Here is a 14,827-nt window from a genome sequence, read left to right as displayed (position 1 = left end):
CTGGTACGGAGTACAAGGGATTAGTCCCCTCTACAACCCATAACCAACCACACATGTCTGGTACGGAGTACAAGGGATTAGTCCCTCTACAACCCATAACCAGCCACACATGTCTGGTACGGAGTACAAGAGATTAGTCCCTCTACAACCCATAACCAACCACACATGTCTGGTGTCACGGAGTACAAGGGATTAGTCCCCTCTACAACCCATAACCAACCACACATGTCTGGTACGGATTAGTCCCCTCTACAACCCATAACCAGAGTCTCATTAAGTCCCCTCTACAACCCATAACCAACCACACATGTCTGGTACAAGGAGTCCCTCTGCAACCCATAACCAGCCACATGTTAGTCCCCTCTACAACCCATAACCAACCACACATGTCTGGTACGGAGTCCCTCTACAACCCACCCAACCAGCCACACATGATTAGTCCCCTCTACAACCCATAACCAACCACATGTCTGGTACGGAGAGTACAAGAGATTAGTCCCCTCTACAACCCATAACCAACCACACATGTCTGGTACGGAGTACCCTCTACAACCCGGCCATCTGGTAGGTCCCCTCTAAGCCCGCAACCAGCCACACATGTCTGGTACGGAGTACAAGAGATTAGTCCCCTCTACAACCCATAACCAACCACACATGTCTGGTACGGAGTACAAGAGATTAGTCCCCTCTACAACCCATAACCAACCACATGTCCTGGTACGGAGTACAAGAGATTAGTCCCCTCTACAACCCATAACCAACCACACATGTCTGGTACGGAGTACAAGAGATTAGTCCCCTCTACAACCCATAACCAACCACACATGTCTGGTAAACCACACATGGAGTACAAGAGATTAGTCCCCTCTACAACCCATAACCAACCACACATGTCTGGTACGGAGTACAAGGGATTAGTCCCCTCTACAACCCATAACCAACCACACATGTCTGGCAGGAGTACGGAGTACAAGAGATTAGTCCCCTCTACAACCCATAACCAACCACACATGTCTGGTGCAAGTACAAGAGATTAGTCCCCTCTACAACCCATAACCAACCACACATGTCTGGTACGGGAGTACAAGAGATTAGTCCCCTCTACAACCCATAACCAACCACATGTCTGGTACAAAGGAGTCCCTCTACAAGAGATTAGGAGTCCCCTCTTACAACCCATAACCAACCACACATGTCCCCTGGTACCAGGAGTACAAGGGATTAGTCCCCTCTACAACCCATAACCAACCACACATGTCCCTCTACAACCCCATAACCAGGAGTACAAGAGATTAGTCCCCTCTACAACCCATAACCAACCATGTCACATTAGTCCCTCTACAGGTACGGAGTACAAGAGATTAGTCCCCTCTACAACCCATAACCAACCACACATGTCTGGTACGGAGTACAAGGATTAGTCCCCTCTACAACCCATAACCAACCACACATGTCTGGTACGGAGTACAAGAGATTAGTCCCCTCTACAACCCATAACCAACCACATGTCTGGTACGGAGTACAAGAGATTAGTCCCCTCTACAACCCATAAAGGGATTAGTCCCATAACCAACCACCACATGTCTGGTACGGAGTACAAGGATTAGATTAGTCCCCTCTACAACCCATAACCAACCACACATGTCTGGTACGGAGTACAAGAGATTAGTCCCCTCTACAACCCATAACCAACCACACATGTCTGGTACCGGAGTACAAGAGATTAGTCCCCTCTACAACCCATAACCAACCACACATGTCTGGTACGGAGTCCCCCTCTTACAAGAGATTAGTCCCCTCTACAACCCATAACCAACCACATGTCTGGTACGGAGTACAAGAGATTAGTCCCCTCTACAACCCATAACCAACCACACATGTCTGGTACGGAGTACAAGAGATTAGTCCCCTCACAACCCATAACCAACCACACATGTCTGGTACGGAGTACAAGTCTGGATTAGTCCCCTCTACAACCCATAACCAACCACACATGTCTGGTACGGAGTACAAGAGATTAGTCCCCTCTACAACCCATAACCAACCACACATGTCTGGCACGGAGTACAAGAGATTAGTCCCCTCTACAACCCATAACCAACCACACATGTCTGGTACGGAGTACAAGGGATTAGTCCCCTCTACAACCCATAACCAACCACACATGTCTGGTACGGAGTACAAGGGATTAGTCCCCTCTACAACCCATAACCAACCACATGTCTGGTACGGAGTACAAGAGACTAGTCCCCTCTACAACCCATAACCAACCACATGTCTGGTACGGAGTACAAGGGATTAGTCCCCTCTACAACCCATAACCAACCACACATGTCTGGTACGGAGTCCCCTCTACAAGGTCTTAGTCCCCTCTACAACCCATAACCAACCACACATGTCATGGTACGGAGTCAAGGGATTAGTCCTCTACAACCCATAACCAATACATGTCTGGTACGGAGTACAAGGATTAGTCCCCTCTACAACCCATAACCAACCACACATGTCTGGTACGGAGTACAAGGGATTAGTCCCCTCTACAACCCATAACCAACCACACATGTCTGGTAATGAGTACAAGGGATTAGTCCCCTCTACAACCCATAACCAACCACATGTCTGGTACGGAGTACAAGGGATTAGTCCCTCTACAACCAACCATAACCAACCCTCTACAACATAACCAACCACACGTCTGGTACGGAGTACAAGGGATTAGTCCCCTCTACAACCCATAACCAACCACACATGTCTGGTACGGAGTACAAGAGATTAGTCCCCTCTACAACCCATAACCAACCACACATGTCTGGTTACGGAGTACAAGGGATTAGTCCCCTCTACAACCCATAACCAACCACACATGTCTGGTACGGAGTACAAGAGATTAGTCCCCTCTACAACCCATAACCAACCACATGTCTGGTATACAAGGGATTAGTCCCCTCTACAACCCATAACCAACCACACATGTCTGGTACGGAGTACAAGAGATTAGTCCCCTCTACAACCCATAACCAACCACACATGTCTGGTACGGAGTACAAGGGATTAGTCCCCTCTACAACCCATAACCAACCACACATGTCTGGTACGGAGTACAAGAGATTAGTCCCCTCTACAACCCATAACCAACCACACATGTCTGGTACGGAGTACAAGAGATTAGTCCCCTCTACAACCCATAACCAACCACACATGTCTGGTACGGAGTACAAGGGATTAGTCCCCTCTACAACCCATAACCAACCACATGTCTGGTACGGAGTACAAGAGATTAGTCCCCTCTACAACCCATAACCAACCACACATGTCTGGTACGGAGTACAAGGGATTAGTCCCCTCTACAACCCATAACCAACCACACATGTCTGGTACGGAGTACAAGGATTAGTCCCCTCTACAACCCATAACCAACCACACATGTCTGGTACGGAGTACAAGAGATTAGTCCCCTCTACAACCCATAACCAACCACACATGTCTGGTACGGAGTTACCCCCTACAGCCCATAACCAACCACATGTCTGGTCGGAGTACAAAGGGATTAGTCCCCTCTACAACCCATAACCAACCACACATGTCTGGTACGGAGTACAAGGATTAGTCCCCTCTACAACCCATAACCAACCACACATGTCTGGTAACCAACCACACATGTCATGGAGTACAAGAGATTAGTCCCCTCTACAACCCATAACCAACCACACATGTCTGGTACGGAGTACAAGAGATTAGTCCCCTCTACAACCCATAACCAACCACACATGTCTGGTACGGAGTACAAAGGGATTAGTCCCCTCTACAACCCATAACCAACCACACATGTCTGGTACGGAGTACAAGGGATTAGTCCCCTCTACAACCCATAACCAACCACATGTCTGGTACGGGTACAAGGGATTAGTCCCTCTACAACCCATAACCAACCACACATGTCTGGTACGGAGTACAAGGGATTAGTCCCCTCTACAACCCATAACCAACCACACATGTCTGGTAGTCCCCTCTACAACCCATAACCAACCACATGTCTGGTACAAGTACAAAGGGATTAGTCCCCTCTACAACCCATAACCAACCACACATGTCTGGTACGGAGTACAAGAGATTAGTCCCCTCTACAACCCATAACCAACACATGTCTGGTACGGATACAAGGGATTAGTCCCCTCTACAACCCATAACCAACCACACATGTCTGGTACGGAGTACAAGAGATTAGTCCCCTCTACAACCCATAACCAACCACACATGTCTGGTACGGAGTACAAGGATTAGTCCCCTCTACAACCCATAACCAAACATGTCACATGTCCCTGGTAATGGAGTACAAGGATTAGTCCCCTCTACAACCCATAACCAACCACACATGTCTGGTACGGAGTACAAGAGATTAGTCCCCTCTACAACCCATAACCAACCACACATGTCTGGTACGGAGTACAAGGGATTAGTCCCCTCTACAACCCATAACCAACCACACATGTCTGGTACGGAGTACAAGATTAGTCCCCTCTACAACCCATAACCAACCACACATGTCTGGTACGGAGTACAAGGGATTAGTCCCCTCTACAACCCATAACCAACCACACATGTCTGGTACGGAGTACAAGGGATTAGTCCCCTCTACAACCCATAACCAACCACACATGTCTGGTACGGAGTACAAGGGATTAGTCCCCTCTACAACCCATAACCAACCACACATGTCTGGTACGGAGTACAAGAGATTAGTCCCCTCTACAACCCATAACCAACCACACATGTCTGGTACGGAGTACAAGAGATTAGTCCCCTCTACAACCCATAACCAACCACACATGTCTGGTACGGAGTACAAGGGATTAGTCCCCTCTACAACCCATAACCAACCACACATGTCTGGTACGGAGTACAAGAGATTAGTCCCCTCTACAACCCATAACCAACCACACATGTCTGGTTAGTCCCCTCTACACCCATAACCAACCACACATGTCTGTGAGTACAAGGGATTAGTCCCCTCTACAACCCATAACCAACCACACATGTCTGGTACGGAGTACAAGGGATTAGTCCCCTCTACAACCCATAACCAACCACACATGTCTGGTACGGAGTACAAGAGATTAGTCCCCTCTACAACCCATAACCAACCACACATGTCTGGTACGGAGTACAAGGGATTAGTCCCTCTACAACCCATAACCAACCACACATGTCTGGTACGGAGTACAAGGGATTAGTCCCCTCTACAACCCATAACCAACCCACACCATGTCTGGTACGGAGTACAAGAGATTAGTCCCCTCTACAACCCATAACCAACCACACATGTCTGGTACGGATTAGTCCCTCTACCCAACATATGTACAAGGGATTAGTCCCCTCTACAACCCATAACCAACCACACATGTCTGGTACGGAGTACAAGAGATTAGTCCCCTCTACAACCCATAACCAACCACACATGTCTGGTACGGAGTACCCTCTAAGAGATTAGTACAAGAGTCCCCTCTACAACCCATAACCAACCACACATGTCTGGTACGGAGTACAAGAGATTAGTCCCCTCTACAACCCATAACCAACCACACATGTCACAGTGGAGTACAGGGATAGTCCCCTCTACAACCCAGTACAAGTCTGCAGATTACAAGGGTCCCCTCTACAACCCATAACCAACCACACATGTCTGGTACAACCCATAACCAACCACACACGTCTGAGTACAAGAGATTAGTCCCCTCTACAACCCATAACCAACCACACATGTCTGGTACGGAGTACAAGGGATTAGTCCCCTCTACAACCCATAACCAACCACACATGTCTGGTACAGGCGTGTCCAAGTACAAAGAACTGTGGGGTTTCATATGACTATATTGACTAGTCTGATGCTCTGTTGTAATGGACACAAGTTACAATGTGTATTTTATGATGACTAATGATTGTAACGGCGTTCTTCGTTTGTTGAATGAGAGTCGGACCGAAATGCAGCGTGTTGGTTACTCATGTTATTTAATGAAACAAATGAATCGCGGTACATGAAATAACTGATAAATACAAAAAACAACAAACGGAACGTGAAACCTATTACAGCCTATCTGGTGAACACTACACAGAGACAGGAACAATCACCCACGAAATACAAAGTTACCTAAATACGGTTCCCTATCAGAGACAACGAGAATCACCTGACTCTGATTGAGAACCGCCTCAGGCAGCCAAACCTATACAACACCCCTACTCAGCCACAATCCCAATAACTAAAACACCCCACTACGAAATACAACAAGCATAAACCCATGTCACACCCTGGCCTGACCAACTAATAAACTAAAACACAAAATACTAAGACCAAGGCGTGACAATGATACAATAATGAACCTGTAAATATGTCTATAAATAAGATAACCTTTACCAAATGTCAGTATTCACTTATATTTATTCGAACACCCAAATATAATTGTGTGTGTGTGTGTGTGTGTGTGTGTAGTGGTGTGTGTGTGTGTGTAGTGGTGTGTGTGTGTGTGTGTGTGTGTGTGTGTGTGTGTGTGTGTGTGTGTGTGTGTGTGTGTGTGTGTGTGTGTGTGTGTGTGTGTGTAGTGGTGCGCGTGTGTGTGCAGTGGTTGAAAAAGTACCCAATTGTCATACTTGGTTAAAAGTAAGGATGCCTTAATAGAAAATGACTCAAGTAAAAGTGAAAGTCACAGAGTAAAATACTACTTGAGAAAAAGTGTAGAAGTATTTGGTTTTCAATAAATATCAAAAGTAAAAGTATAAATCAAATTCAAATTCAAACCAGACGGCACCAGTTCTTTATTCATTTACACAGTGGTGGGCCGTCAGGGCCAGCAAGACCTTCTCTGCTGGCCTAAACATCATCAGAATATAATTTTTTTTAAATATATTTTCCCACAAATATGTATTAAATTATTCCCCAGAGTAAGAGTTACACTCTTCATTTCATAGCGTTCCTCTTGGTTGCAGGTTGAGATTTGGAGGGCTGGTCTTTATGTTAGATCTTTTATCCAATCCTATTCAGCCATCATGTGTTGCCAGGGGTCTAAAATCTGCCCTCAGGCCTTCAGAATCAACAGTGCGGGCGCTTGTAGCTTAAAGTGAATGGAAATTAAAATTTAGTGTCAACCAATCAGCTTTAGAGTTGGCTATTGTACGCCTGCTGACTGGCTCCAGTGTTACACAGGAGCCAGCTAGCAGGCGTAGTGCCTGCATGTCTTTTGATTGGATTACCATTATTGAGAGGCAGGTCCTCTATGGGCAGGTCTCAGAACTAGGAAACTGAAATTGATCAACTAATTAATTTGCGTACTACTAAACTGTTTTTTCAACCCACAATGGCGGAAGGAGAAGATATTGATTTGGTCGAGGATATAATTATAGCGCCATTCTCAAGACGAACTTTTCAAGAAAAGTTAGACATTGTCAGGAGAGGTAGATGCCGATGCTACAAAGCCTGTCACAGGCGGGAAAGGGGTTTGTTTGCCACTTTCAATTATGGGCGATATCAATGACTCACAGGCTCCGAGAAGCACTGCAAACTGTACTGCTGGGAATGCCTATTATTTGCAAGTGATCGATTTGGTGTTTGGAGCCACACTGGCTTTGCAAACCTGAGTTGTCTAACCAAGGCAGCAACGAGACACCAAAGTACGGCTGGGCACTTACAAACAGTGGTGCTTTTGAAAACTTTTGGGGACACCCGAGTGGATCTACAGCTCAACGAACAAGCGCGCAGGGCATGAAGCTGCACAATGAAAAGGTATTGTACTCTTCCCCTGCAATTCTCTGAATAAAAATGTCAATTTCAAGGTGACGCAACGCCTGGTTATACTGCGTTTCTGTCTAAATGTATAGTGTCTAGAGCCATGGCATCATAATGATGGTAATAAGAGGTGGATTAATTCGGGTGGGACTGTGTAGGACTTCACTGAAGACCCAGGCCCCAGAACCACGGCACGCTACTGCATTTACAGATAGCCAGGGGCTCCAACACAGACTTCATTTACAGATAGCCAGGGACTTCAACACTCAGACTTCATTTACAGATAGCCAGGGTCTTCATTTACAGATAGCCAGGGACTTTCATTTACAGATAGCCAGGGACTCCAACACAGACTTCATTTACAGATAGCCAGGGACTTCAACACAGATTTCATTTACAGATAGCCAGGGACTCCAACACAGACTTCATTTACAGATAGCCAGGGACTTCAACACAGACTTCATTTACAGATAGCCAGGGACTCCAACACTCAGACTTCATTTACAGATAGAATTCAACACAGATTTCATTTACAGTGAGTCCAACACAGACTTCATTTACAGATAGCCAGGATGAACACAGACTTCATTTACAGATAGCCAGGGACTCCAACCAGTTCAGAGATAGCCAGGGACTCCAACACTCAGACTTCATTTACAGATAGCCAGGGATTCAACACAGATTTCATTTACAGATAGCCAGGGACTCCAACACAGACTTCATTTACAGATAGCCAGGGGACTTCAACACAGACTTCATTTACAGATAGCCAGGGATGTTCTTTGTTTAGTGAGTCCACACAGATCATTTACAGATAGGGATCCAACACTCAGGGATGTTACAGAGGAATCATGTGTTTCGTGAGTCCACCAGTTCAGAGGCAGTAGGGATGAACAGGGATGTTCTCTGTTTAGTGAGTCCACCAGTTCAGAGAGACAGTAGGGATGACCAGGGATGTTCTCTGTTTCGTGAGTCCACCAGTTCAGAGACAGTAGGGATGACCAGGGATGTTCTCTGTTTAGTGAGTCCACCAGTTCAGAGGCAGTAGGGATGACCAGGGATGTTCTCTGTTTCGTGAGTCCACCAGATCAGAGACAATGGGGATGACCAGGGATGTTCTCTGTTTCGTGAGTCCACCAGATCAGAGACAATAGGGATGACCAGGATGTTCTCTGTTTCGTGAGTCCACCAGATCAGAGACAGTAGGGATGAACAGGGATGTTCTCTGTTTAGTGAGTCCACCAGTTCAGAGACAGTAGGGATGACCAGGGATGTTCTCTGTTTCGTGAGTCCACCAGTTCAGAGACAGTAGGGATGACCAGGGATGTTCTCTGTTTAGTGAGTCCACCAGTTCAGAGGCAGTAGGGATGACCAGGGATGTTCTCTGTTTCGTGAGTCCACCAGATCAGAGACAGTAGGGATGACCAGGGATGTTCTCTGTTTAGTGAGTCCACCAGTTCAGAGACAGTAGGGATGACCAGGGATGTTCTCTGTTTAGTGAGTCCACCAGTTCAGAGACAGTAGGGATGACCAGGGATGTTCTCTGTTTAGTGAGTCCACCAGATCAGGGGCAGTAGGGATGACCAGGGATGTTCTCTGTTTAGTGAGTCCACCAGATCCAGGGGCAGTAGGGATGACCAGGGATGTTCTCTGTTTAGTGAGTCCACCAGATCAGAGGCAGTAGGGATGACCAGGGATGTTCTCTGTTTCGTGAGTCCACCAGTTCAGAGGCAGTAGGGATGACCAGGGATGTTCTCTGTTTAGTGAGTCCACCAGTTCAGAGACAGTAGGGATGACCAGGGATGTTCTCTGTTTAGTGAGTCCACCAGATCAGGGGCAGTAGGGATGACCAGGGATGTTCTCTGTTTCGTGAGTCCACCAGTTCAGAGGCAGTGGGGATGAACAGGATGTTCTCTGTTTAGTGAGTCCACCAGTTCAGAGACAGTAGATGACCAGGGATGTTCTCTGTTTCGTGAGTCCACCAGTTCAGAGACAGTAGGGATGACCAGGGATGTTCTCTGTTTAGTGAGTCCACCAGTTCAGAGGCAGTAGGGATGACCAGGGATGTTCTCTGTTTCGTGAGTCCACCAGATCAGAGACAGTAGGATGACCAGGATGTTCTCTGTTTAGTGAGTCCACCAGATCAGAGACAGTAGGGATGAACAGGGATGTTCTCTGTTTAGTGAGTCCACCAGTTCAGAGACAGTAGGATGACCAGGGATGTTCTCTGTTTCGTGAGTCCACCAGTTCAGAGACAGTAGGGATGACCAGGGATGTTCTCTGTTTAGTGAGTCCACCAGTTCAGAGGCAGTAGGGATGACCAGGGATGTTCTCTGTTTAGTGAGTCCACCAGATCAGAGACAGTAGGGATGACCAGGGATGTTCTCTGTTTAGTGAGTCCACCAGTTCAGAGACAGTAGGGATGACCAGGGATGTTCTCTGTTTAGTGAGTCCACCAGTTCAGAGACAGTAGGGATGACCAGGGATGTTCTCTGTTTAGTGAGTCCACCAGATCAGGGGCAGTAGGGATGACCAGGGATGTTCTCTGTTTAGTGAGTCCACCAGATCAGGGGCAGTAGGGATGACCAGGGATGTTCTCTGTTTAGTGAGTCCACCAGATCAGAGACAGTAGGGATGACCAGGATGTTCTCTGTTTAGTGAGTACTCCAGATCAGAGGCAGTAGGGATGAACAGGGATGTTCTCTGTTTAGTGAGTCCACCAGATCAGAGGCAGTAGGGATGACCAGGGATGTTCTCTGTTTAGTGAGTCCACCAGTTCAGAGGCAGTAGGGATGACCAGGGATGTTCTCTGTTTAGTGAGTCCACCAGATCAGAGGCAGTAGGGATGACAAGGGATGTTCTCTGTTTAGTGAGTCCACCAGTTCAGAGGCAGTAGGGATGACCAGGGATGTTCTCTGTTTAGTGAGTCCACCAGTTCAGAGGCAGTAGGGATGACCAGGGATGTTCTCTGTTTAGTGAGTCCACCAGTTCAGAGGCAGTAGGGATGAACAGGGATGTTCTCTGTTTAGTGAGTCCACCAGTTCAGAGGCAGTAGGGATGAACAGGGATGTTCTCTGTTTAGTGAGTCCACCAGTTCAGAGACAGTAGGGATGACCAGGGATGTTCTCTGTTTAGTGAGTCCACCAGTTCAGAGACAGTAGGGATGACCAGGGATGTTCTCTGTTTAGTGAGTCCACCAGATCAGGGGCAGTAGGGATGACCAGGGATGTTCTCTGTTTAGTGAGTCCACCAGATCAGGGGCAGTAGGGATGACCAGGATGTTCTCTGTTTAGTGAGTCCCACCAGATCAGAGGCAGTAGGGATGACCAGGGATGTTCTCTGTTTCGTGAGTCCACCAGTTCAGAGGCAGTAGGGATGACCAGGATGTTCTCTGTTTAGTGAGTCCACCAGTTCAGAGACAGTAGGGATGACCAGGGATGTTCTCTGTTTAGTGAGTCCACCAGATCAGAGGCAGTAGGGATGACTCAGGGATGTTCTCTGTTTCGTGAGTCCACCAGTTCAGAGGCAGTGGGGATGAACAGGGATGTTCTCTGTTTAGTGAGTCCACCAGTTCAGAGACAGTAGGGATGACCAGAGATGTTCTCTGTTTCGTGAGTCCACCAGTTCAGAGACAGTAGGGATGACCAGGGATGTTCTCTGTTTAGTGAGTCCACCAGTTCAGAGGCAGTAGGGATGACCAGGATGTTCTCTGTTTCGTGAGTCCACCAGATCAGAGACAATAGGGATGACCAGGATGTTCTCTGTTTAGTGAGTCCACCAGATCAGAGACAGTAGGGATGAACAGGATGTTCTCTGTTTAGTGAGTCCACCAGTTCAGAGACAGTAGGGATGACCAGGGATGTTCTCTGTTTCGTGAGTCCACCAGATCAGAGACAATAGGGATGACCAGGATGTTCTCTGTTTCGTGAGTCCACCAGATCAGAGACAATAGGGATGACCAGGGATGTTCTCTGTTTAGTGAGTCCACCAGATCAGAGACAGTAGGATGAACAGGGATGTTCTCTGTTTAGTGAGTCCACCAGTTCAGAGACAGTAGGGATGACCAGGGATGTTCTCTGTTTCGTGAGTCCACCAGTTCAGAGACAGTAGGGATGACCAGGGATGTTCTCTGTTTAGTGAGTCCACCAGTTCAGAGGCAGTAGGGATGACCAGGGATGTTCTCTGTTTCGTGAGTCCACCAGATCAGAGACAGTAGGGATGACCAGGGATGTTCTCTGTTTAGTGAGTCCACCAGTTCAGAGACAGTAGGGATGACCAGGGATGTTCTCTGTTTAGTGAGTCCACCAGTTCAGAGACAGTAGGGATGACCAGGGATGTTCTCTGTTTAGTGAGTCCACCAGATCAGGGGCAGTAGGGATGACCAGGGATGTTCTCTGTTTAGTGAGTCCACCAGATCAGGGGCAGTAGGGATGACCAGGGATGTTCTCTGTTTAGTGAGTCCACCAGATCAGAGGCAGTAGGGATGACCAGGGATGTTCTCTGTTTCGTGAGTCCACCAGTTCAGAGGCAGTAGGGATGACAGGATGTTCTGTTTAGTGAGTCCACCAGTTCAGAGACAGTAGGGATGACCAGGGATGTTCTCTGTTTAGTGAGTCCACCAGATCAGAGGCAGTAGGGATGACCAGGGATGTTCTCTGTTTAGTGAGTCCACCAGTTCAGAGACAGTAGGGATGACCAGGGATGTTCTCTGTTTAGTGAGTCCACCAGATCAGAGGCAGTAGGGATGACCAGGGATGTTCTCTGTTTCGTGAGTCCACCAGTTCAGAGGCAGTGGGGATGAACAGGGATGTTCTCTGTTTAGTGAGTCCACCAGTTCAGAGACAGTAGGGATGACCAGAGATGTTCTCTGTTTCGTGAGTCCACCAGTTCAGAGACAGTAGGGATGACCAGGGATGTTCTCTGTTTAGTGAGTCCACCAGTTCAGAGGCAGTAGGGATGACCAGGATGTTCTCTGTTTCGTGAGTCCACCAGATCAGAGACAATAGGGATGACCAGGGATGTTCTCTGTTTCGTGAGTCCACCAGATCAGAGACAATAGGGATGACCAGGATGTTCTCTGTTTAGTGAGTCCACCAGATCAGAGACAGTAGGGATGAACAGGGATGTTCTCTGTTTAGTGAGTCCACCAGTTCAGAGACAGTAGGGATGACCAGGGATGTTCTCTGTTTCGTGAGTCCACCAGTTCAGAGACAGTAGGGATGACCAGGGATGTTCTCTGTTTAGTGAGTCCACCAGTTCAGAGGCAGTAGGGATGACCAGGGATGTTCTCTGTTTCGTGAGTCCACCAGATCAGAGACAGTAGGGATGACCAGGGATGTTCTCTGTTTAGTGAGTCCACCAGTTCAGAGACAGTAGGGATGACCAGGGATGTTCTCTGTTTAGTGAGTCCACCAGTTCAGAGACAGTAGGGATGACCAGGGATGTTCTCTGTTTAGTGAGTCCACCAGATCAGGGGCAGTAGGGATGACCAGGGATGTTCTCTGTTTAGTGAGTCCACCAGATCAGGGGCAGTAGGGATGACCAGGGATGTTTTCTGTTAGTGGAGTCCACCAGATCAGAGGCAGTAGGGATGACCAGGGATGTTCTCTGTTTAGTGAGTCCACCAGTTCAGAGGCAGTAGGGATGACCAGGATGTTCTCTGTTTAGTGAGTCCACCAGTTCAGAGACAGTAGGGATGACCAGGATGTTCTCTGTTTAGTGAGTCCACCAGATCAGAGGCAGTAGGGATGACCAGGGATGTTCTCTGTTTAGTGAGTCCACCAGTTCAGAGGCAGTAGGGATGAACAGGGATGTTCTCTGTTTAGTGAGTCCACCAGTTCATCAGAGTTCAGCAGTAGGGATGACAAGGGATGTTCTCTGTTTAGTGAGTCCACCAGTTCAGAGGCAGTAGGGATGACCAGGATGTTCTCTGTTTCGTGAGTCCACCAGATCAGAGACAATAGGGATGACTCAGGGATGTTCTCTGCTGTGAGAGTTCACCAGATCAGAGACAGAGATGAACAGAGACACTCTCTGTTAGGAGTTCCAACCAGTTCAGAGAGATGTGAGATGACTAGATGTTCTCTGTCTGTATTCCACCAACTGGAGAGAGAGGGATGACCAGGATGCTCTCAATAGGATCCTCCACCTCAGTTCAGAGGCAGTAGGGATGACCAGGGATGTTCTCTGTTTCGTGAGTCCACCAGATCAGAGACAGTAGGGATGACCAGGGATGTTCTCTGTTTAGTGAGTCCACCAGATCAGAGACAGTAGGGATGACCAGGGATGTTCTCTGTTTAGTGAGTCCACCAGTTCAGAGACAGTAGGGATGACCAGGGATGTTCTCTGTTTAGTGAGTCCACCAGATCAGGGGCAGTAGGGATGACCAGGGATGTTCTCTGTTTAGTGAGTCCACCAGATCAGGGGCAGTAGGGATGACCAGGGATGTTCTCTGTTTAGTGAGTCCACCAGATCAGAGACAGTAGGGATGACCAGGGATGTTCTCTGTTTAGTGAGTCCTCCAGATCAGAGGCAGTAGGGATGAACAGGGATGTTCTCTGTTTAGTGAGTCCACCAGATCAGAGGCAGTAGGGATGACCAGGGATGTTCTCTGTTTAGTGAGTCCACCAGTTCAGAGGCAGTAGGGATGACCAGGGATGTTCTCTGTTTAGTGAGTCCACCAGATCAGAGGCAGTAGGGATGACCAGGGATGTTCTCTGTTTAGTGAGTCCACCAGTTCAGAGGCAGTAGGGATGACCAGGGATGTTCTCTGTTTAGTGAGTCCACCAGTTCAGAGGCAGTAGGGATGACCAGGGATGTTCTCTGTTTAGTGAGTCCACCAGTTCAGAGGCAGTAGGGATGAACAGGGATGTTCTCTGTTTAGTAGAGTCCACCAGTTCAGAGGCAGTAGGGATGAACAGGGATGTTCTCTGTTTAGTGAGTCCACCAGTTCAGAGGCAGTAGGGATGACCAGGGATGTTCTCTGTTTAGTGAGTCCACCAGTTCAGAGGCAGTAGGGATGACCAGGGATGTTCTCTGTTTCGTGAGTCCACC

The sequence above is a fragment of the Oncorhynchus masou genome, unplaced genomic scaffold, assembly GCF_036934945.1.
Source record: "Oncorhynchus masou masou isolate Uvic2021 unplaced genomic scaffold, UVic_Omas_1.1 unplaced_scaffold_869, whole genome shotgun sequence".
Classification (NCBI taxonomy): Eukaryota; Metazoa; Chordata; class Actinopteri; order Salmoniformes; family Salmonidae; genus Oncorhynchus; species Oncorhynchus masou.
Note: the sequence above shows the minus strand (reverse complement) of the source record.